At 40.2% G+C, this 26,628-nt stretch overlaps 1 protein-coding gene across 10 annotated transcripts in view; it reads right to left on the reverse strand.

Moving 5' to 3' along the window:
• ESRRG (estrogen related receptor gamma) overlaps window positions 1–26,628 on the reverse strand; it is a 627,966-nt gene that overhangs the window by 393,840 nt on the left and 207,498 nt on the right. The window contains exon 1 of one of the 10 annotated variants that reach the window (XM_061187303.1): window positions 12,827–12,884. The exons of the other annotated variants lie outside the window; for them this stretch is intronic. The gene's annotated coding sequence lies outside the window, so the exon portion shown is untranslated. Of the gene's footprint in view, window positions 1–12,826; window positions 12,885–26,628 lie in introns of those variants that run through there. 10 annotated transcript variants of the gene reach the window in all.

Genomic DNA, 26,628 nt, shown 5'->3' on the forward strand with positions numbered 1-26,628 from the left:
CTCTGCAAAGCACACAATGATGACTTATAAACAAGCCTTCAGAAGTGTGATTAGCAAGGGAGCAAAGGGAAGCAAGAGATGAGAAGAATCGATAAATGGCTCGAACACGTGAAATTACCTTGTTCGTCCAAAATACAGGATGGTACTGTTCTGTCATCCTGGGGCTCAATTGCCTCACTCCAATTTTAGGAAAAGTGGTAATAATTTCCTTTTGTGGGGAGAACAATTTCTGAAGAACCCAGTCATTTTAAAAAGTGAGATCTCCCCTCTCTATTGACAGAGCAGTCAGTATCTCGGTATTGCGGTACCCATGTGGGCGGCGTGGCAGACAGGGAGAGAGCTGGGTCCAAGTCCTGTCCCATTCTGTCACTTAGTAGGGGTGCCATCTTGGGCAGTGTCTCACTCATTTCCTGGCACACAGAAGACATTCCTCATCTGCACAATGAATATACATTCTAGGCAAAAGCAGACTTCTGCCCCATAAATATAAAACTACCTCTTCACAAACGATGAAGGTGAAATGAGATAGTAAAGCTGTGTCCTTTAGTACAGAGCCTGAAACCTGAAAAATGCAGACCAAATAAGATAGTGAAATAAGCTAGTCAAATCAAGCCTCAGAACTTAAATTTCAGGGACTCAGTTTGGGGTATTCATTTCCTGACTCGATTTATGAGACCTGGCATTCATTTTAGTTACTTAAGGAATTATTAAGATCTGATAGTGGGAGGAGGGGCTCATTTCATGTCCTCTTACTAATTAAGCTGAGAGGACTACAGGAAATTAGTGCATTGTCACCCGACTTGACCAAGAAGTAGTCACAACTTGCATACTCTGAAAGTGTGTATGAATTTCATAATTATTTAGAATTTAAAATGATGTTTTCCCATAGACACCAATTCACAAATGGAGCTTAGATTTCTAGGCCATTCCACCAAAGCCTACTTAACTTGTAAATAAAAAACGAACTACTGTTTTGATGGGAAAACATGTCTATGGAACATTAGGACACATCTTCCTCTACTTCCGTCTAAGGTGAAAAAAATATCTTCTTAGCTTGGCACTGAAGAAAGCCACCCCAACCTTAGCTTCTTTAACTTGATACAGTCCCATTAACTCAAGCGCCTCAGAAGTAGAAGGGCACGTGCTTCTCTTTGGCAGGGTCCTGGGTCACAGACAGAGCTGGAAAGGACTTCCAAGGGTCTCAGGGAAAGTAGGAGGGCACAGAAGACTGGTTATCTGTACTAATCTGTGCTATCTGTACTGTTACTAATTCCCTTAAAAATATTGGGGACACTTTTAGGCAATGAATAGTTAAGAAATGTTATAGATAATAACAAGAAAGTTTCAGGGCTAAGAACCAAAGACACATGAATTATAATCTGGATTTTCTTTTCATGTAAGTACTTAACCACTATCATTAATAGTACTTGCTGGGACATTTGCCATTTATTCTTTGAATAAATACTCTTATAAACACTATATTTTAAGACAGTGTTTATGTTCTTCCATATTATTGAGCTGTGCTTTGAAAGGAATGAGTCCACGCTATTATTTCCACTTCTTCAGCCACTAACTTTATCCTTGAAAATGAAGGCTCTGGAACAGGCTCAAAGGCAATGAGTTGCCTGCTCAGGGCCACTGAAGAGGCAGAAAAGAGATGCTTAGTTTACACTTCACAGTTCTAGAAGATCATTTTGGAATTTCCACTGGAACACACTGTCTTTTGACATTCCTCTCTGACTTCAATGTGCAAACACCTGAAGGGACTCACCAGCCATGATGAAAGTGTTAGGGGCTTTGTACATGGTCTCTTCCAGGGTGCTTGGCTCCCCACCTGTATCGACCGTACAGCATATACAGAAGCTGGCAGAGATACTCAAGACAGGCTAACATTGATATGCTTCTGAAGGAAGACAGGGAAAGGCTGGCTAAAGCCCAAATAAAAGGTAGGTGGCAAAACTAGCAGAAGCCAATCAGCCCATCTAGACGGTGAGTCTGGCAGGTACTGGTAGCCACACTAGCCCAGAAGGTGGCTGGAGGACCTGCCAAGTCTCTGAATGTAGAGTCAAAACCCGACAGGGTCACGCTTTATGCCGAAGACTCATATATCAGAATCGCCGATTTCAGTAGACCCGACGGGGGATTTCCCTTCACCTCTTTGCTTTTATAAATTAAACAATTTTGTCCTCTCTATATGGTATCATAAAGCTGCTAAAGAAATCCCAATTAGCTTTTTTACCCTTCAGAATCTAGAGCTTTAATAACTTCGTTATAAAAGATTTCCATAACAAGGCACAGAATACCCTGTAAATAAGCATTAGTTGCACTTAACACCAACCTCAATGGTCAGGAGCTACAGAGGAGAGTCCACAAAGATGAACTAAGGTACCTCTAACAATACACCAAATCTTCCAGGCTGGCAAACCACAAATCTAGAATTCTTACAGCTTTGCCAAAGACAGACAAAACATTCTAACTATTTGGGTTTAATACAGCGTGCTTACTGTTTTTTCAGAAGGGAAAAGAAGATATCACCCACTCAAGTTGGTGTTCAGGTTGTGGGCATTTTGGAAAGCTCCCAGAGTAAAGCAATAATGAGAACAGAACTTCCAGCAGCAGTAAGAGTACTGAGCAAAATTATATACGGGGTGTGGGTGCATGAGTGGTGTGTGTGTGTGTGTGTGTGTGTGTTGCACTGTGTGGTCTGAAACAGTTCGGTCTGGTTTGAGGGGAAAGAACTGTGACCTAGTGCATAAATTTTATCCTAATATACACACCATGTTATTTCAAACCTTTATATAAAGACTTAGCCTCATGTTCTATCTCTTGGTCCCAAATCATAAGGACCTTGACACGTTAAGGAGTGGACCAAGGGTAGATTATGTAATAAAATTTTAAACCACGGTAGCTTGATGCCCTTTAGTTACACTAAGGGCTCACAGGTAATCACAATACATTTACTATATCTGTATCTTTAAATTGCAAAGTGTACACTGGAGAGAACTCGAGGATATGTAACCATATCCCGTTCTCGTGGATCTCAGATAATGACAATGAAGAGAAACAGCAGAAGCTAGAAGTGCACTCAGGGTGTCACACTGCCAAGTGAAATACGCTTCCAGAATATTCATGCAGGGAGCCCAAATTTCTCACTCCCTCGCTCCTTGCTGTCACGCCAGAGGAGACTAAAGCTAGACGGTGAGAAGCCCTCCCGGATTCACCGCTGCTGTGGTTTGCTTCTTAATCCTGTGATTTTGTGTCTGTGTGAGGAAAACACGATTGGAATTGAAAGAGCACGTGAGGGTGGGCTGGCAGAGCCAAGAAATGCAGCTACCTTGTTGTGCAAAGGGGAAGTAGCAAGATCAGAACGTCTGGAGCTAGGAAGACCCTTGCGATTGGATGCAATGCTCCAAGCCAAGCTAGAGTCACCCACGTGGAATTGTTAATCCCCCTTCCTCCACTTCCTGACACAGAGGATACTATGCCTGGTTCCGAGAGATCCTTCTCAGTATATAATTCGAGTCATCCCTCCTCTTGCTAAAATGTGAATGCATCCTCTTTAGCTATGTAGCAGAATTCTCACGAACCAATCAGGGACGAGGTGCCTACGGACACCGTTTCTATACCTGAAGCCTGTCAGCATGATCTTCACAAGGCTTATCTCCCAGCTGCTATTTCCTAAACTTCTAATTCCTGAATCATCTCTTCATCCTCGATAGCATCCTGTTTCATGGTCCAGGGTGGTTCTGACCTTGAATATAATGATAATCATTCCTGCCTCCTTGGAGAGAGAAGGGGGAGAAACGTGAGTCCGCTCTGTGCCTTCTCCAGTATAACTGCTTACACACACCTCCACACCAGACTTATTTCGAACTCCTTCTAGAGCTCAGAGGTGAGTTGGTGAAGGTTCCCTTCTCTTCCGAGACTTCAGCAGCTAAGAAAACATGAGAGCTTTTGAAATGGCTTTGTGGCTCCCTATTGAAAACAATACTACTGGCTGAAACAGTACTCAAGACATTCCACCTCCCAGGACGTGCTGAGATATTACCGCACAGGCAGCATGGGATCTGCCAGCCTTTTTGGTGGCTGTTCTCTATTATCATCACATTTGGCCCGAGGTCCACAGTGATCACCGGCCAACGCAACTTCATTCTGTTTTCATCTTCCCACTTGCCCACACAGTACAAGGCTGTCATTGTCTCATCAAGCGTTCATGAATAGCCTTTGTATGAAGAGCATCGTGCCCTGGTCGCTTCCATAGCCCAATGTGAAGGGAATCCCCTGGGTATAATTGTATGTATGTGTGTGTCTGCCTATTTGTGTGTCTGTGTATGCACGTGTCTCTGAGCTTGGCAAAACATACCTAGAATTGTGCACTCATTCTCTTAGTCCATTGTGTGTCCAAGGCCCATGTCACCAAGCGTGCCTTGTCAGTACTACAGAATGCTGTACAGTGACAAATCCCTGCCCCAGGAAATGTCCACAGCATGTAATTCTTCATGGAGTGCTGTTTTTGAAAGACTATGACTTAACTAGCACCAGGGTCAATCTCTTTTTTAAGCTGAAAGGCACTTAGGCAAAGAGATCTGTGTGTGTGTGTGTGTGTGTGTGTGAGAGACAGAGTGACGAACTGCACGTGTGTATATGTGCAATTGTGTGTGTTTGTGTGTGTGTGTGTGTATATGTGCACGGGGGGGAGGGGCTGTGGAGGAAAGAATGGAAATAACAAGATTATAGGTTTGGAGGGTAGGCTTAGGCTCTGATTCTCCAGCTGTAAGGCACAGAGGTTGTGAAAGTGACTCAGAGGGGCAACAGCAGGCAGCAAAACCCTGCACAGCTGGTCCCTGCTGGCCTATATGCTCAGGGGAGAGACCGAGCCTCACGGGGAGGAATATCCAGAGATGCGGACAAGTCAAATCCATCTGACAAAGTGAGAAGTGCCTTGGGGCTGAGGACAGTAGATGTCCCAGTTAAATTAATTGCCACTTACATGCCATCGACCCCTACCATCTTCCATACTCCGATGCATCCTCCCAGGTACTAATCATTATTTTATTAACAAGACAAGAGGTAACTCTACACAGGATGCAATTAAATTCTTGCTTGGACACTTGAATGTTTACTTCAAAGAGGGCGTCTCAAAGCCCAGAGCACAAGGGAAGGAAGCAGAGGGTCTGGTGCAGAGGCTGGCCGCAGCTCTCTGCCTAGGCATATTACGGAACCTCTTGATGGCTCAGTTTTCTCACCTGCAAAACAAGGATAGTAATTGTGCCTGCCTTGCGGGGTCGAAGTGAGCAGTTTTTTAAAATTTAATATTTATTTATTTATGTATTTATTTTTGGCTGCATTGGGTCTTTGTTGCTGCGTGCGGGCTTTCTCTAGTTGCGGTGAGCAGGGGCTACTCTTCCCTTGCGGTGCGAGGGCTTCTCATTGCGGTGGCTTCTCTTGTTGCGGAGCACGGGCTCTAGGTACACGGGCTTCAGTAGTTGTGGCGCACGGGCTTAGCTGCTCTGCGGTATGTGGGATCTTCCCGGATCAGGGATCAAACCCATGTCCCCTGCATTGGCAGGCGGATTCTTAACCACTGCACCACCAGGGAAGTCCCCGAAGTGAGTATTAAAGATGATTTCAGCAAAGCACCTAGCACAAAGTAGGCAAGACTGAGGAAGCAGTGACTTATGAAAACTCAACAGAGGGCTGGGAGTTCCAGAGTATTTACTGCAAATATTGAATACAATCACTCCCCCACTAATAGTTAGTTACATTTATTTCCTAATTCTCTAAAAAAGATAAACAACCACCACCCTGCTCATGGACGACATTTTGCAACTTACATTCCTAAAACAACTCAAAGGATGCTACCTACAGATAAAATGGTTCTACCAGAGACAAGAAGCTAAGTCAAACCCTTTGTTCAACTTCAAAGTTTATGGGATATTCCAGATATCCTGGTAAATGTAGTGTGAGACTGCAAAAATTAAACTAAGTCATTAAAGAAGTGTACTTAGTGCCTGTTATAAACAGAATCAGCTTCTTTTCTCCCAAAGATACTTATGTTTTTTCTCTTTCTTATCTCTTTACTGCTGGGAACTGCTGAGCTTAACAAAGCAAACTTGGCTTTACTTATCAGAGTGAGCTCAGGAACCCCTAAGAGAAGCAGTCACCCAAACACCAGAGATGCTACACTCTACAAGAAGCCCAGAAGATGGTTTAATGCCAACAACCCCCAGCAGCTCCATGACTACTAGGCAGGCTTAGATTTTAGAAACACAAATGGGTCATCTGCATTTTATGTGGCTGCAAAGCCCAGCCACTGCCTGGAAGTTTATGACAAGGCAGACATTCTGGGACTCTAAGCAGTTTCTGGGATCTTAGCACTGAGCAGAGATATAAAGAGAATACATGTAACAGAAAGCTACCCTCTTCTGAACTGCTCAAGGAAAATTCCTCACCCCAAATGAGATTAAGGGCTCGGCGCAGATAAGTGTCTGTGACATCCATTTCAATGCCGTCCTGCACAAAATGGCATTTTATGTCATTCAAACTGGAATCATTTCAGAATTCTCACGAAAATCCAATATACGCTGATTTTTTTCTTCATACTATGCATAAAGAAAGATTAGCCAAACAAATTAAAGATGCAAGGGATATTGCAGGGAGTGTACTTAAATGAACTTTAGAGGTTTCAACATATTGTATACAAACAGGCGGTCCATCACACAAGGGATGAACTGCGGGCTTTTCACGGGGGCCCCAGGGCTCAATGTCATGGTCTCACTCACCCTCAACATCAAGGCCAGGTACTTCGCTCACTAGGCTCTGGCTGCTTCAGTCTTTTTTCTGTTCCTTGAGCCAGCCCAGTTCATGCCCACCTGAAGGCCCTTGCTCTTTTTTTTTTTTAATTTAATTTTTATTTTATATTGGAGTATAGTTGATTTACAATATTGTGTTAGTTTCAGGTGTACAGCAAAGTGATTCAGTTATACATATACATATATCTATTCTTTTTCAGATTCTTTACCCATATAGGTTATTACAGAATATTGAGTAGAGTTCCCCGTGCTATACAGTAGGTCCTTGTTGATTATCTATTTCATATATAGTAGTGTGTATATGTGAATTCCAAACTCCTAATTTATACCTCCCCACCACCTTTCCCCTTTGGGAAACCATAAGTTTGTTTTTGAAGTCTGTGAGTCTGTTTCTGTTTTGTAGATAAGTTCATCTGTGTTCTATTTTAGATTCTACATATAAGTGATATCATATGATATTTGCCTTTCTCTGTCTGACTTAATTCACTTAGTATGATAATCTCTAGGCCCATCCATGTTTCTGTAAATGGTATTACTTCATTCTTTTTTATGGCTGAGTAATATTCCATTGTATATATGTACCACATCTTCTTTCCATTCATCTGCTGATGTACATTTAGGGTGCTTTCATGTCTTGGCTATTGTGAATAGTGCTGCAATGAACATTGGGGTTGCACGTATGTTTTCGAATTATGGTTTTCTCTGGATATATGCTTAGGAGTGGGACTGCTAGATTATATGGTAGCTGTATTCTTAGTCTTTTAAACAACTGCATACCGTTCTCCATAGTGGTTGTACCTTGAACTTGCTGATCTGTCTGCCAGGAATATTCTGCCCTCAAATCCTTATAGGATGGGTTTCTTCTCATTACTATGCTCTTGGATCAAAGGTTACCCCTTAAAGTTCAAGCCTTCTCTGACTGTCTAGTCATTCTCCATCATACCTTCATTTTATTTTCTTCCTAACACTTATTACCATCTGATTCTACACAGTTTTCTTTGTATACTTGTTTAACAGTGGAACACTCCACTAGACTTGAAGGTCAGTGAACGCTTGGACTTTGTCTGTCTTATCACCACTGTAGCCCTAGCATCTGGGGCTGCCAGCAAACACACATTTATTAAGGGAAAATGAGCTATAAAATATCTAATATATTTGTTTTAAAAGATTCTGAAAGACCTCTACTTAGAAACAACCAAGAAGCAGCACAGTACGTACTGGAGAGTAATAAAACATCATACTTTCAAACATTTTACACTTCAGGCTCCTAGTAGTTTCAACAGGCTACCTCCCCCTGCTTGCCCAGCATATATGCTCCCCCATTCCGTTTTATTTATTCAGCCTGAAAGAGAAAAACTGTCAAACTCTGGATAAACACAGTAAAGTAAAATCAACAGTGCTGCTAATAGTTTTATATCCTTAGCATCATCGTGAAGCAACGGAATGTTCTCTGGAGAAGTCTCAGCCTCCAGTCTAAGGTGAAATGAACAGAGAGAGAGGCTAAATTTGACATGGGCTCACTCAATACACAGAAACCTCCAGCATCCACGGTCTACTTGGACCTCTGTCACTGCACAGAGGGTTGGGAAGTATGGCCTTAACTGAACAGTAAATCTCTCCTGTAACCAGCTCTGAGGATGCGCACTGCCTTCTACAACCCATGATACTAGCCAACCTTCCTCAACAACTTCACAAATTCCAAGACACGTTAACATCCTGGAAACAAAAGATTCAAATGCCAAAATGATGCTTCTCAAAACGAAGAGATGATATTACACATGGGTGATGGACTTGAATGAAGGTAACTTCCTAGGATAGGGGACCAGTACCCAGAAGAGAGAAAGGAAAGGAAAAATCCAGAGAATTCTTGCCATAGCTTTGTTATATCACCCGCTACCAAATGACTCATGTGGGACTTCTCTTTCTCTCTGGAAGAAGTAGCTACATATAGTGTTTCCTTCTTTTTTTTTTTTTTTTTTTTTTTTTTTTTACATTTAGAGATAAGGAATGTTTTCCCAAAGAAATGAGATAAAGAGTCAAGCACAGGTTCATGCATTGTATTTGGAAATATCTCCAAATGCTTCTTGTGCACTTCTGTAGCTGTCTGCATACGTGTGTGCATGTGTGTATGTGAACGTACGTATTTTGGGGGGGGATGTGTGTGTCCACGTGTACCCTTGAGGAACACTGAAAAAGTTGAGGTGGGACCTGTCACACTGGGAGAGACTCTGAGAGCTGGAACATTCTGAGTAGGTAATACTCCATGTTGTAAACTGCTCATACAGCAGGCCTGAGGAAAAGGCCTCGCCTGGCCACCGGCTGTTACTGACTCTGGGAAAATGAAAATACAGCATCTCTGCACCTGTTCACCTGATGGTGAAAGAAGGAAAAGCCATTACCGAGTGACAGGAGACGAAAAACCAAAATCCACTTCAGCAACTCATCTCACGACTGGTGATTAATCTCGCACTCCCCCAACCCGATGCCCATTAACCAGATAATTAATAATTTCTTTAGGGATTCTGGCTCGGCAACTGTTTTATCAACCTGCACAGCATTGGGGAAAGGCTGCATTGCTGATCAAACGTCTGGAACCAGGCAAGGGCCATAAAGACACAGTGAGGGCTTCGCAGCCATTTGTGAGTCTCTTTCAAAATGAGCAAGTACGGGACGAGCAGTCCAGTCTCATTTTTTATCACTACTGTTGGCCACCCTGCATTGCCGAGGACCAGTGATCCCCGCACGCCCACCCCAGGAGAAGACCCCCTTTGCACTGGGACAGCTCAAAGACTTGGGATCGCGTGGGCTTCCCTACTATGTACACAAACCAGAATAAACCAGATGTTTATAAACTTTGGAAATGCACCTTTTCAAACAGTGCATAATCTGAAACCTCCCGAAATCAAAAGTTTCAAATAAGTATTTGATTAGAACCATGCCAGTTGACATATTTCTTGTTCTCACTGGCTCTCATTCACATGCATCTCATGAAGGAAGGCACAAGGAATCAAGAGCGCCCTTTCTGAGTCTCCTGTGTAAATCTAGCCTTCTTCTCTCATGTTAAAATTTGTTCCACAGGCAGAAACCAGCTCTTTTTTTACCTATATTTTTATTAAGACTTTAAGACTGTGAATAAAATCCCAAGGAGAATAATAAATCATGAGGATTGCTATTAAAAAGGCTCACCATTAAAATGCCAACTGATTCATTTTCTCTCCTAATGAGAAAAACACTACACTGAAAATATTATTATACATTTCTCTCAGCGCTATCCAGAATGCAATTTGGATGGAAAAGAAACAAGAGTGTAATCCATCCTCGTCAGAAATCACAGTGGACTTGCAGGCAGAAAACCTGGGTTGAGGCCTGCCTCGGTCACACTGTGTTTTGGTATTGTCTCCTCCTGCTTTTTCCATGTGAGGTCTGCCATGAGAGTGTTAATCAGGGCGGCTGGCAATCAACAAGGTGGAAGTGTGTCCACCTTATGTGGACCTAAAGGAGACATTTCCATCAGGCTTCAGGGCTAGGATAACCTGGGCTTCTTCTAAGTGTGGGTTATATAGACAAGGCAAAACTTCAGGCTGAGAGCATCTGGGCTGGGAGGAAGCTGAGAGCTAAATCAACTGTCCATTTCTAGCAAATCTGCAGGACCATAACATAGGTATCTCTCGCCAACACACATTCCAATTCAATCTTGCTATGACAGCCTGGTTTTTCTTTCACTCTTTCAGACGTTTTCATATTTTATTGTATGTCCTTATGAGAATCCCCTCAAATCATTTTTGTAATAAAATAGTAGGTAACAAATTAGATAGACAAAAAAAAAAAAGAGAGAGAGAGAGCGAAAGAAAAACAGACTGTAAAACCTTTGGCTAAACATGAGATTATTAAGTCTAACATAGAGTAGTTGAAACTGGAAGGATTGGGGATTTACCTGATCTGATTGGGTACCCCCAGTGCAAGGCAGTGTGCCATAGAACTCTCCCCAGAAAAGACCATGACGTCCCTGTAGCATAGATTTTACTCTGATTTGGGTTTGAGGAACAAGTTTTTATATTAAAGCATATATTATGGAGCAAAATGCAAATTTCACATGCACAGTAAAGATAAGCCAAAGACTTAAAAAAAAAAAAAAGTTTTGGTTGCTACTGGCCATTTCAGGCTAGACCTCTGCTGTTATGTAATGAATATTTGTGTCCCCCACAAATTCGTATGTTGAAATCCTAACCCCTAATGTAATGATATTCAGAGGTGGGGCCTTTGGGAGGTAATTAGGTCATGGGGGTGGAGCTCTCATGAATGGGATTAGTGTCCTTATAAAAGAGAACCCAGAGAGGTCTCTCACCCTTTTCCACTATGAGAGGACACAGAGAGAGGATGGTCATCTATAAATTAGGAAGTGGGCCTTCATCAGACACCAAATCCATCAGTGCCTTGATCTTGGACTCCCCAGCCTCCATAAATAAATAAATTTACTAAATTAACTTTCTTTAAATAAGTAAATGTGATCAATAAGTGTTTGTTTTTTAAGTCACCCAGTCTATGGTATTCTGTGACAGCAGCCCAAATTGACTAAGACACTGGGAAATCACACGGACATGTTTCTGGACCTCTGCTTTTGGAGTACATGGGTAGAAATTTTCAGAAACTTTCACATTATAGATAAGGAAAATGAAACCCAGTCCTTTGACTTTGCACAGCCTTAGGCTCATCATCTCTAAAATAAGTGCAATAATAAATTTTTCACTAGCTACCATGGAGATCCAACAAGATAACACATGTGAAGAATGTCATAATCTATAAAGCATTGATAGCTATGAAGTCTCAATCAAGAACACATGTGATCCAGATTCACAAAAATCCAGTTTTGACTAATAACTCTGCAACCTTCCCAAGTCTAAGAAAGTAAGCACAGTGAGTCAGCTGGTGGTTTGAGTTATCCAGCCATGGGTGGCGCTCAGTTCCCAGAGAGTAAAACTAGACTGGAAAGATCCAACACTATAAGTTATACTCTTCATTTCTTGAGGATAATGACCTTACCCAGTTTATTTATGACTTCCTAGAACGAAGCATAATGCCTCTACCAAGCACTCAATATATTAGATACTCAGTAAGTGCTAGCAAAACAACTATTTGTTGAACAGAGATCTGAGGGACAGATACATGCAATTAGACTAAAAGCACTGAAGTGTTGCAGGTTTGCTTCAGAAAGGAAACCAAACTATCCCCATCAACAGCAAACAAAACAAATGAATAAAAACAGAAACAAGAACAAACCAGAAACATGAATGTGGCACAATACAAACACCATTGGATTTTGAGTCACAAGACTTGGCTTAACTCCCTGATTCTTTTTAGCTATGTAAACTTAAAGGGGTAGTGCCCACCGTATACGGCCTATTTCCTCTTTAAAATAAATAGAATAATAATAGTAAACTCAAAGTGTTGTTGTGAGGAATGAACTAATATAAATTGGAGAAAATTTTGTGAAATTTTAAAGCACTAAAAAACATCAGTTACTATCTATTATTACACTATTGCATAGAAGTAAAAAGCTTGTGTGACTCTCTGTTGCGAGAGCACCGGAATCAAAACTAACTGCTGAACAATCATCGACAGGAAGACACTGGAACTCACCAAAAAAGATACCCCACATCCAAAGACAAAGGAGAAGCCACAGTGAGACGGTAGGAGGGGTGCAATCACAATAAAATCAAATCCCATAAGTGCTGGGTGGGTGACTCACAAACTGGAGAACATTTATATCACAGAAGTCCACCCACTGGAGTGAAGGTCCTGAGCCCCATGTCAGGCTTCCCAACCTGGGGGTCTGGCAACAGGAGGAGGAATTCCTAGAGAATCAGACTTTGAAGGCTAGTGGCATTTGATTGCAGGACTTCGACAGGACTGGGAGAAACAGAGATTCCACTCTTGGAGGGCACACACAAAGTACTGTGTGCATCAGGACCCAGGGGAAGGAGCAGTGACCCCATAGGAGACTGAACCAGACCTACCTGCTAGTGTTGGAGGGTCTCCTGCAGAGGCGGGGGTGGCTGTGGCTCACTGTGAGGACAAGGACACTGGCAGCAGAAGTTCTGGGAAGTACTCTGCCATTAGCCCCACCAAAGAGCCGGTTAGGCTACAGTGTTGGGTCTCCTCAGGACAAACAACCAACAGGAAGGGAACCCAGCCCCACCCATCAGCAGACAAGCAGATTAAAGTTTTACTGAGCTCTGCCCACCAGAGCAACACCCAGCTCTACCCACCACCAGTCCCTCCCATCAGGAAACATGCACAAGCCTCTTAGATAGCCTCATCCACCAGAGGGCAGACAGCAGAAGCAAGAAGAACTACAACCCTGTAGCCTGTGGAACAAAAACCACATTCACAGAAAGATAGACAAGGTGAAAAGGCAGAGGGCTATGTACCAGATGAAGGAACAAGATAAAACCCTGGAAAAACAACTAAATGAAGCACAGATAGGCAACCTTCCAGAAAAAGAATTCAGAATAATGATAGTGAAGATGATCCAGGACCTCGGAAAAAGAATGGAGGCAAAGATCGAGAAGATGCAAGAAATGTTTAACAAAGCCCTAGAAGAATTAAAGAACAAACACCTAGAAGAATTAAAGAACAAACAAACAGAGATGAACAATACAATAACTGAAATGAAAAATACACTAGAAGGAATCAATAGCAGAATAACTGAGGCAGAAGAACGGATAAGTGACCTGGAAGACAGAATGGTGGAATTCACTGCTGCGGAACAGAATAAAGAAAAAAGAATGAAAAGAAATGAAGACAGCCTAAGAGACCTCTGGGAGAACGTTAAACGCAAAAACATTTCCATTATAGGGGTCTCAGAAGGAGAAGAGAGAGAGGAAGGACCCAAGAAAATATTTGAAGAGATTACAGTCAAAACTTCCTTAACATGGGAAAGGAAATAGCCACCCAAGTCCAGGAAGCGCAGACAGTCCCAGGCAGGATAAACCCTAGGAGAAACATGCTGAGACACATAGTAATCAAATTGACAAAAATTAAAGACAAACAAAAATTATTAAAAGCAACAAGGGAAAAACGACAAATAACATATAAGGGAACTCCCATAAGGTTAACAGCTGATTTCTCAGCAGAAACTCTGCAAGCCAGAAGGGAGTGGCATGATATATTTAAAGTGATGAAAGGGAAGAACCTACAACCAAGATTACTCTACCCGGCAAGGAACTCATCCAGATTTGACAGAGAAATCAAAAGCTTTACAGACAAGCAAAAGCTAAGGGAATTCAGCACCACCAAACCAGCTCTACAACAAATGCTAAAGGAACTTCTCTAAGTGGGAAACACAAGAGAAGAAAAGGACCTACAAAAACAAACCCATAACAATTAAGAAAATGGTCATAGGAACATACATATCGATAATTACCTTAAACGTGAATGGATTAAATGCTCCAACCAAAAGACGCAGGCTCGCTGAATGGATACAAAAACAAGACCCATCTATACGCTGTCTACAAGAGACCCACTTCAGACCTAGGGACACATACAGACTAAAAGTGAGGGGATGGAAAAAGATATTCCACGTAAACGGAAATCAAAAGAAAGCTGGAGTAGCAATACTCATATCAGATAAAATAGACATTAAAAGAAAGAATGTTACAAGAGACAAGGAAGGACACTACATAATGATCAAGGGATCAATCCAAGAAGAAGATATAACAATTACAATTATATATGCACCCAACATAGGAGCACCTCAATATATAAGGCAACTGTTAACAGCTATAAAAGAGGAAATCGACAGTTAACACAATAATAGTGGGGGACTTTAACACCTCACTTACACCAATGGACAGATCATCCAAACAAAAAATTAATAAGGAAACAGAAGCTTTAAATGACACAATAGACCAGATAGATTTCATTGATATTTATAGGACATTCCATCCAAAAACATCAGATTACACTTTCTTCAAAAGTGCACACGGAACATTCTCCAGGATAGATCACATCTTGGGTTGCAAATCAAACCTCAGTAAATTTAAGAAAACTGAAATCATATCAAGCATCTTTTCTGACCACAACGCTATGAGATTAGAAATCAATTACAGGGAAAAAAGTGTAAAAAACACAAACACATGGAGGCTAAACAATACATTACTAAATAACCAAGATATCACTGAAGAAATCAAAGAGGAAATCAAAGAATACCTAGAGATAAATTACAGTGAAAACACGACGATCCAAAACCGATGGGATGCAGCAAAAGCAGTTCTAAGAGGGAAGTTTACAGCAATACAAGCCTACCTCAAGAAACAAGAAAAATCTCAAATAAACAACTTAACCTTACACCTAAAGGAACTAGAGAAAGAAGAACAAACAAAACCCAAAGTTAGCAGAAGGAAAGAAATCATAAAGATCAGAGAAGAAATAAATGAAGTAGAAACAAAGAAAACAATAGCAAAGATCAATAAAATTAAAAACTGGTTCTTTGAGAAGATAAACAAAATTGATAAACCATGAGCCAGACTCATCAAGAAAAAGAGGGAGAGGACTCAAATCAATAAAATTAGAAATGAAAAAGGAGAAGTAACAACAGACACCTCAGAAATACAAAGCATTCTGAGAGACTACTGCAAGCAACTTGGTGCCAATAAAATGGACAACCTGGAAGAAATGGACAAATTTGTAGAAAGAATTTTTCCAAGACTGAACCAGGAGGAAATAGAAAATATGAACAGACCAATCACAACAGACCAAATTGAAACTGTGATTAAAAATCTTCCAACAAACAAAAGTCCAGGATCAGATGGCTTCACAGGTGAATTCTATCAAACATTTAGAGAAGAGCTAACACCCAGCCTTCTCAAACTCTTCCAAAAAATTGCAGAGGAAGGAACACTCCCAAACTCATTCTATGAGGCCACCATCACCCTGACACCAAAACCAGACAAAGATACTACAAAAATAGAAAGTTACAGACCAATATCACTGATGAATTTAGATGCAAAAATCCTCAACCAAATGCTAGCAAACGGAATCCAACAACACTTTAAAAGGATTATACACCATCACCAAGTGGGATTTATCCCAGGGATGCAAGGATTCTTCAATATACACAAATCAATCAATGTGATACACCATATTAACAAATTGAAGGAGAAAAACCATATGATCATCTCAATAGATGCAGAAAAAGCTTTTGACAAAATTCAACACCGATTTATGGTAAAAACTCTCCAGAAAGTGGGCATAGAGGGAACCTACCTCAACATAATAAAGGCCATATACCACAAACCCACAGCAAATATCTTTCTCAATGGTGAAAATCTGAAAGCATTTCCTCTAAGATCAGGAGCAAGACAAGGATATCCACTCTCGCCACTATTATTCAACATAGTTTTGGAAGTCCTAGCCATGGCAATCAGAGAAGAGAAAGAAATAAAAGGAATCCAAATTGGAAAAGAAGAAGTAAAACTGTCACTCTTTGCAGATGACATGATACTATACATAGAGAATCCTAAAGATGCCACCTGAAAACTACTAGAGCTAATCAATGAATCTGGTAAATTTGCAGGATACAAAATTAATGCACAGAAATCTCTTGCATTCCTATACACTCATGATGAAAACTCTGAAAGAGAAATTAAGGAAACACTCCCATTTACCACTGCAACAAAAAGCATAAAATACTTAGGAATAAACCTACCTAGGGAGACAAAAGACCTGTAGGCAGAAAACTATAAGACACTGATGAAAGAAATTAAAGATGATACAAACAGATGGAGAGATATACCATGTTCTTGGATTGGAAAAATCAATATTGTGAAAATGACTATACTACCCAAAGCAATCTACAGATTCAGTGCAATCCCTATCAAATTACCAATTGCATTTTTTACAGAACTAGAACAAAAAATCTTAAAATTTGTATGGAGACACAAAAGACCCCGAAGAGCCAAAGCAGTCTTGAGGGAAAAAAACGGAGCTGGAGGAATCAGACTCCCTGACTTCAGACTATACTACAAAGCTACAGTAATCAAGACAATATGGTACTGGCACAAAAACAGAAATATAGATCAATGGAACAGGATAGAAAGCCCAGAGATAAACCCACGCACCTATGGTCAACTAATCTATGACAAAGGAGACAAGGATATACAATGGAGAAAAGACAGTCTCTTCAATAAGTGGTGCTGGGAAAACTGGACAGCTACATGTAAAAGAATGAAATTAGAACACTCCCAAACACCATACACACAAAAAAAACTCAAAATGGATTAGAGACCTAAATGTAAGACTGGACAATATAAAACTCTTAGAGGAAAATATAGGAAGAACACTCTTTGACATAAATCACAGCAAGATCTTTTTTGATCCACCTCCTAGAGTAATGGAAATAAAAACCAAAATAAACAAATGGGACCTAATGAAACCTAAAAGCTTTTGCAATAGCCAGGTCATGGAAGCAACCTAAATGCCCATCAACAGACGAATGGATAAAGAAGATGTGGTACATATATACAATGGAATATTACTCAGCCATAAAAAGGAACGAAATTGGGTCATTTGTAGAGACGTGGATGGATCTAGAGACTGTCATACAGAGTGAAATAAGTCAGAAAGAGAAAAACAAATATCATATATTAACGCATATATGTGGAACCTAGAAAAATGGTACAGATGAACCGGTTTGCAGGGCAGAAATAGAGACACAGATGTAGAAAACAAACGTATGGACACCAAGGGGGGAATGTGGTGGGGGGAGGGTGGTGGTGTGATAAATTGGGAGATTGCGATTGACATATATACACTAATATGTATAAAATGGATAACTAATAAGAACCTGCTGTATAAAAAAATAAATAAAATAAAATTCAAAAATTTAAATTAAAAAAAAAGCTTGTCTGAAACACACACAAACACCCATTGTAGGTTTTTCTCTCTCTCCCAAATGGCTTGATTCCAAAGCAAACTAAACCAAGATCTTTAGAAACTAGAAACAGTATTTTAAAATAACTACATACCATCTCAGCCACTAATTATTTTTAGGATTTTACTATATGCAGTTAATTGAAAATGTTCAGGCTTTCCATTCATTAGTTTTATTATAAGCACTCTGATGAATTAAAGAAAAATCCATCATCACCACCTTCCTTGAAAAACTTTCACTGTCTTGTCACAAAGGCCTTGACCTTACAAAAGCAATTCACATTCATTCAGCACAAATCACAGGACTGGACAGAGGATGAAAATTTGGCATTTCTAATAAATAGGACATCATTGAATAAGTTTGACAGAACACTATTCTACTCCTGATGTCAGGAAACAGGGCAGACAATGCTTTCCTTGTTATGGTGAGGTATATTATACATCACTGACTGCACAGAGGCTCTATTTGACCTGGAGCAAACCCAAATGTGTGAAGTGAGGCACTCCTCAACAGGATTGTTACTTTATTAAAAACTCACACATGCATATTTATAAGAATGGAGCCCTGAAAAAAAGATAAATTACAAAGATATTTATTAAGAAAATTGTGAGACTGGAGGCATGTCCACATTAAGAAGCAGGTACCAAGGCACCCTTGACTATATCCCTTGTCACAAATGGTAGCTCTATACATTGGTTGCTTTTATTTATTAGTAATAACCATTTATTGAATTATTTTTTATGGACAGTGCACTTTATTTAGCATTCATTAACCAATATAAATCATCTTATCTAGTAAGTTTTGTATCATCATTTTACAGTTGGGAAAAAAAAATAAACATGGAAAAAGTATATTCATAGGCCCAAAGTCTTACATTTATATGTGGCAGAAGTGGGATGCAAACCTAGGCCTGCACAAGTTCAAGGCCTATGCTTTTCTGCACATGTTTACATTTTAAAAATACCTGGAGGATACACACATATCTTTATTCAAGTCAACCTCTTTGACATCTGTCTCTCCCAAATATCACTGTAATTATATTCATCCTGGTAAATAATATATAATAACATTCTATTAAATAAGCACCTACTACATGTTCAATTCTCTACTGTTGATGACACTACAATAATTTTTTTAAGTTGAAGTATAGTTGATTTACAATGTCATGTTAGTTTCAGGTGTACAGCACAGTGATTCAGTTATGTGTACATACCTATGTATATATATATATATTATTTTCAGATTCTTTTCCCTTATAGGTTATTAAAAAATACTGAGTATAGTTCCCTATGCTATATAGTAGGTCCTTGTTTATCTATTTTATATACAGTTGTGTGTATCTGTTAATCCCAACCTCCTAATTTATCCCTCCCCTCCTTTCCCCTTTGGTAACCATAAGTTTGTTTTTAATGTCTGTGAGTCTCTTTCTGTTTTGGAAATAAGTTCATTTGTATCTTTTTTTTTTTTTTTTTTTTTAGATTCCACATATAAGTGACATCACATGATATTTGTTTTTCTCTGTCTGGCTTATTTCACTTATTATGATAATCTCTAGGTCCATCCATGTTGCTGCAAATGGCATTACTTCATTCTTTTTTATGGCTGAGTAATATTCCACTGTATATATGTACCACATCTTCTTTAATAATTATTAAAAATCATAAGGTATGTCCATAAAAATACTGGTACAGTGTTTAGATATGCACCCTTCACATTTATATTTTTCTACTCAGACCAAAGGAAAGTATATGGAATATTATATTCAATATTTAGGGTTTTCTTTTAAAATGTGCCATTATTGCTCCAAATCGTCAGTGGATTCTGCCTTTGGAGTCATAAGATCTGGGTTCAAGCACCGACTCTATTTATTTCAAGCTTACTCGCTCTGTGGCCCTTGAGGATCTCTCAAGCGTGTTGAGTCTGTTGACTATTTCTAAGATAGGAATAAAAACATCTGTCTGTCAACTTCAAAGGGCAGTTGTGAATAACAAATAATATAATGCAGGTGATAAGCATTTTACAATGCATATAAAAATTATAAACCTTGAGGAGGCTGATCTTAAAGCACCAGTTGTATGGGTTTTGCCCTTTAATGACTTTGAAAGGACTACAGTTATATCCTGAGGAATGAGGAAAAGGAAAAAATAAAGGCACAAGGCATTATGTTTATATACTAATAACAGCCAACTACAAGGCTATACCTTCAAACAGACAATGACAATATGGAAAGCACCAGGAAAGTTCATTCTAGTAGGTCTTGGTCAAGAAAAATCAATTTCAAGTCCTTAAAAATCACATCAACTCTCTCTGCCATTTTAAAAAACTCTACGCTATATTCCTATACTTCTATTTCCATGAGCTCTGCTATCATCATTGGATAAAGTGAGTCCACTGGCAGGCGAGAGCTTGAGTTCTAATGTCAGCTCTGACACAGGGGATTAATAAACAAATATTTGTAATGTTTCCTGAAGAGGAAAATTCTTGGGTTTTTTTATTAGTATTAGCAGCATATCCCTATGTGTACTTGGTCTCAGCATAGCATCGCATATTTAATACTGATTACTGTATGAGCTTCGTTACACAAATGAAATAAAATGTTACTTATAAAAACGCTCACTCGTCCCCTACCGTAATTTAAACACATGGCTAAGAGGTCATTTCTCGAACCATTAGTGGCCCTGCAATTTTCTAAAATTTTCAACTTTTCTCAGAAGCAAATGCTCACATAGAATGTCTCAGTATAAAAAGGGCTTTGACCACGTAAACACGTCTAATGGTCAGCTGAAACTGCTAGAAAACTGAATTGTACAATTTCCATAAGGGCTCCCTTAGCTAGCAGTGAGACTGGCTTGCTCTTGGGCACATTAACCCTTGATACTTCCTCTGCAAAACCGGCAAGATGCCCAATGCCAGCGTTCCTGGGGCTCAACTAACAGCGTGGCAGTGGTGACCCCATGCAGGAGGTCACCCTAAGGTAGCCTCTTGTGCCCTAAGGCAGCCTGTCAGGCACTGGGAAGCCAGAACTACTGGAGGACACAGGGACTCAAGAGATAAACAGATAAATCATTCACCCCTTACCTTTCCCCACCCAGAAACTCTAGTCCTAAAACAAATGTTCAAAGGACAAGAGGGATTTATTTCCAAGTACTGTTTCCTAAATCTTTGTTCAAAGATCCAAATATAAGTTGAAGAAACTGGAGGCGGAAGAGGACTAACCACTAGTGTGTGAAAAAGTATGTATATTCAAATTTCCATCAGTGAACACGGGAGGTTCCTCAGAACCTGTTCTCTCTGCACAGTCTAGTTTAGTCCTGCAGCTGGAGGCTGCCACCACTCCTCACAGGGCCACGATGAGTAGCCTGGGCTCGCTCGTGATGCAGGAAGCTTCTGGTTCACCATGTCATGGGGTGGCTTGAGAAGACAGGCCGCACAAAGCAGCACGGTCCCCTCTGCCCTGCTTCTGGAAGAATGCCAGGAGCAAAGCTGCTCCCTACTCTCTCATCCCTGGGCTGGCACGAAGAGGCCATGAAGGATGCCACACCTTGAAACACCTCGGAGAAAAACAACCACATTCTACTATCTTCAAGGAGGTGGATGGGTGGAGAAGAAGAAAGGGAGAGTGTGCTTTTAAACATGCAGATTGTGTTAGCACACAAGTAAGCTGAACTACCATCCAGCCCCAAACAGCCAATACAGCTTTATAAAGACAAACAAACAAACAAAAAGAACCCCAAACACCTGGACATGTGTACTTGATTACACAGAGAATTTAAACTACTGTGATTGTACTATACACATAGGATGCCCAGGTAATCTACTCAAGATCACCTCCAAAGGACTGGAAAAACAACAAAAACAACACTAACAACTCTAACGTATCATGGTAATGCTAAGAAAAGATCTAGTAATGGCTATTTTGGCAAAGCAGGACCTTGGCCGTGTAGACCGCAAGGGCTGATGGTACTCCTTTACCATCACAAGCTTCCGAGGGAAACAGCCAGTGGCCGTGCCCTCGTTTGGTATGCACTGTGCCGGTTCACAACCAAACTCCAGGCGACCTTGGGAACTATTCATCAGGAATGGAAGACAGCTATTTTCCTTTATAGCATACTTTTCAGAACTTTTAGTCATTTGTGGTTCTCTCTCTACCTCTCACGTGTGTGTGTGCACGCAAGCACACGCGCCCACCCACCTCCCTCTTCCTTTCAGCCTCAATTCAAGCATTAACCTTTGACATAACATTTTTGCTCCTCATCAGAATGGAAAGAATAAGCTTCAGAGAAGCAATTGAGTTGAGAGAATCAAAAAGATGACATCACTTCAAACGCGGACTTGGCAGAAAACAATCCTTTCAAGTGCCCCCCTGTGTGACCAGCCGGGGACCCTCAGCTCTCCCTGACCCGCTGCATGCTGCCCCTGTTTCATATCTTTTGATCACCATTTGTTTTATGTCACCTTTCATAACATCCCCCGTGTGTATATGTGTGTGTTGCACCTGTGTACTTTTTAAGGCTCCTGTCCATGTTCATTTTATAAACTCCCAAGTGAAAGAAAGGAATTCATTAGCATCTGTTATTAGTTTGATAATTCTCAATAAAGTCAATACAAACATTTACATGGCATTTGCCCAGGAAGAGTAGCAGGAATGAGAATTTTTGGCCATCTGCACATATTCTTTCTGATACATGCACTAAGAGGTACACACAGCAAAATGGCCCTAGAGGTGGGTCCTGCACCACTGGTATGTTTCTCTTTTTCTCTAAAATACAATTAAAAGGTCTTCTAACTTTTTTTCCTTTTCCACAATGCAGGAATGTCAGATGCAGAACCATTTTGAGAGGTGCTCAAATATCACTGGATTCCTTCCTCTCCCCCATCCCCACCAACTCATGAGCAAACAGTGAGAAAAAATATACATTAAAGTCAGACAGACCTGGGTTCAAATCCCGCTCAGCCGCTGCTTCCATCTGCTTTTGCTGTGTAACTAACCACTCAAAATTCCATGACTGAAAACAAGCACCATTATATCCTCACAACTCTACCATCTGGCTGGGCTCAGCTGGACCGTTCTTCTGTTGTTCCTACTGGCGGTCACTCATGCGGATGCATTCAGCTGGCTTGTTGGCTGTGGGCTGGCCTCAGCTGGGGTGATGGACAAGCTGTATCTCAGTCTCTCTGTCTCGATCTCTCTCTGTCTCGTTCTCCCTACAGTCACAGGGCCTCTCCCTTCCCATGTGTCTCTCCTCACAGTCTCAGCACAGGGTCTCTCCAGCAGGGTAACTAGACTTTTTTTTATTGGTGACTCAAGGCTTTCAAGCTTGTAAAAGTGGCAGCTGCCAGGCCTGCTTAAGGCTTAAGTCTGGAACTGGAAGCATCTGGCCAGTCCAGATTTGGGGGCAGATAGTAACTACACATGTTGTGAATACAGAAGGTGTGAGTCACTGGGAGACACTCACATAGCCGACTACAGTAGCCAGCTACTACAGCCACTTAACAGAGCACGGCATCTCTTCATTTTGATGTGTTTTGTTGTAACATCAGTTTCCGTATCCGTTAAAAGGGAATAATAATATTCCTATATTTATGGAGATCTAAAAATTCAATATGACAATGAATACACAGTGGTAAGCACAGAGACTGACATACAGTAAATAAACTCTGTAAATAGTCTCTTTTGTGTATCCCAAAGTACTTGGAATACCCAGAAATTTGCAAGCCCCTTCCTACCACTGTGTACCTTCCCATGACAGCAGAGTCCACAGTTCACGTCAGCCATCTGAGAAGTCATCTCGGTGCCTTGTACACAGCCAGGCATTCAGCAAGTACCTGGTAATGAGTGCTAACTGATTGACTCTGTGATCAAATGAATTGGTATAACACTGTCTCCCAAAACTCACTTCCACAACACAGAGACAGATTCAGCTATTTCTCAAGGATTTCTTATACGCAAAGCAAAAGTTATCAAATTCAATGTCATGAGCAATCATAGCAGTCTGGAGTTCATCTTCACCACTTTTTAAATATAGTATATATAGCAAATTCCCCAAAAATATTTTGCCAGATTTTTCACTGCCTCAATTTTAAAACTCAGGCACACTATAAGAACTATGTAATCCATATGTCTGTGATTCATTTTTACCCGGTTCATCAAAATGCCATTTTTGTATTAAATGTCAAAATGCCTTTTATGTCTTTATTTATCAGCCCTTGAAAGTTGTTATTTTTAAATGATGGTAGAACATGGTTTGCAAAATCTACAAAGGCATTTGTAATTGTGTTCCAAACGTCGGCTTCTGGGAGAGTTCATTTTGTTTACTCTTGGCAAATTTGTATTTTCAGATATAGACTTCTAAAGTTGATTTTATGTACTTCATTTGAAAGGTGCTAATTTTAAATGTACTAATGAATGTAATCACCTATGTGTACACAGAGTTTGGAAAACCACTGCCCCTTTGAAGGGAAACCTTGCTGTCTCTATCATCTCATTCTACCTCAACTTTATATCTTGATGAATAAAAAAATGAGACTGCCATTGTCACCTATTTGTAAGAGTAAAACAAAGGGCACATTTTCCTCCCCACAGTTCTAGACTGTGCACCCTTCTCGACACACACACACTGTATGCTCATCTCACTCCTGACATTCAAACTTCATCAAACCCTCTTCCTGTCTTCTTCTCGTCTCTATTATTGTTTAAATTTTTCACTAGGAGATTTTTGAAAAATGATAGCAATCTAAGGGACCTCGCCATAACTCAAATTTCTGTGATAAGCCAATTGTAATTTGAATTAAAATAAAATAAATACATACCATAAAGCAGAGTGTTGGCTAAAAAAAAAAAAAAATCTATAAAATTCAATGTTATAGATTTTAAAGTCCTATGTTTCAAATAAGAAAATCTGGGAAAAAAAAGAAAAAGGAATCTGAAAACCAGAGGAGGGTCTGTGATCTTAGACCCATCAAACTGTGGTTTAATTTATTCATCTGTAACATGAAGATAAGGAAGGCTATATCCCCCCCCATCACAGACTTATCATGAATAGCAAATGAATAATATAACATTTCATAAACCACAAACAATATTAATGATAATAATGAAATATCTGGTATGAGCTGTGACCTATTTTTTTCTGTTTCAAATATAAGCTGGTGTAAATTCACTTTCTTCTCTAACGTTTCCATGTCAGAGTAAAACATTTATATCGAACCACTGAAGAAACGAAAGAAACTTAGCCTGGCATAACTCTGAAGATCACAAGTGTGAGGGCTGTGTGCTTACTTGCCCAAGCGCCAAGGGTTTGCCGATTCCAAGTCACCTGCTAATAAGCAAAGGATGGTATTCTGTCCCTCCGTAAAGGAAACGTCATCCCTGATACTTTTACCTTCAGTTTGTCACAATGTCAATCAGTACGGGAACAGCATTTCTGGGTTTGAACTGAGAAATACCCTATTTCCCAGGCTTTGGCGAGGAGACCAATCACACAGCTAGACGAAATTTGAACACCAACCAGTGTTGGTTAAATCTGTTGCTAGGTTAACAGTGTTTTCTAGTAAACAAAGTCTGCTTTCTCAATAACTTGTTAAAACAGAATACATTCTTTTTATTCTTCTCTTAAAAATGCAAGGAAAGAAAACAAATAGGCTATCACGGAGCCTGGCCTCTTCTCTAGAAATCAGATAAGAGCAATTCCTACTGCACACCCGAACTCATCCTGCATGGACGAGAAATATCATGTTTCTATACCACGCCAAAGCTGACCCGGGTGTTAATTTGAATTTTAAGCAGAATCGAGCTTTTCCTTGTGCCCGTCCCACCTGTCAGCGTATGGTTGTATAACAAGATAATTACTTTCTCTTATTTCAAAATGCCAGACACCCAAGTAAGACTTCCATGGAAAATGAAGAGAGCGCCTGTATTAAATTTATTCTAATAAGTCTAAGGCTGAGTCTCACCGCTATCTTGTTATATTATTCACAGAGATGGTGGCAGATGCCACATACACCCTACAAAGAGGTAGAACCAGAGTGTGTGATGACTTCAGAAATATACTTCGGGAAAACTTGCAGGAAGCAAGATGAAGTTGTATATCATTCATTCCTGTAGCAGTGCATTGTGGGTAAAAAAAAGTACAAGGTCATAATCCAAGGTTATTTAGAGAAGGAAAATAGCAATGCTGTGCTTGTGCTATAAAACTATTGTTTATTTAGCCCATCAAAATTCTAAGGATTTTAGATGTAAAGGCTTCTTTTAAAAGGCATGTCCAGGTTACCAAAGGGGAAAGGTGAGGGGAAAGGGATAAATTGGGAGATTGGGATTGACATATACACACTACTATATATAAAATAGATAACCAACAAGGACGTGCTGTATAGCACAGGGAGCTCTACTCGGTATTCTGTAATAACCTAAATGGGAAAAGAATCTCAAAAAGAATAGATATACATATATGTATAACTGAACCACTTTGCTGTACACCTGAAACTAACACAACGTTGTAAATCAACTATACTCCAATATAAAATAAAAATTTTAAAAATAAAGCAAAACTACATGTGCAACTCACCAAAAAAAAGGCATGTCAAGAATTTGGCTTTACCCCCAGCAAGGCATGGCTCCTCACACAAAAGAGCATGGTTATTTAAATCTTACAAATAGATTTGATCAAGATAACTCAGACCAAAGTTGCACAAAGACCTAGAAAACAGAGAATTCTGGTTGCGTGTGAGTGTGTATGTGTGTGTACGTTCGTCTGTATGTACAGTTGTGTGCCTGCATCTGACTAGCCACGGCCTTTCGCATTCATTGTAAGAATTAGTTTAGATTGACATGTACACACTGCTATATTTAAAATGGATAACCAACAAGGACCTGCTGTGTAGTGCAGG

Source organism: Eubalaena glacialis, chromosome 3 (genome assembly GCF_028564815.1).
Source record: "Eubalaena glacialis isolate mEubGla1 chromosome 3, mEubGla1.1.hap2.+ XY, whole genome shotgun sequence".
NCBI lineage: Eukaryota > Metazoa > Chordata > Mammalia > Artiodactyla > Balaenidae > Eubalaena > Eubalaena glacialis.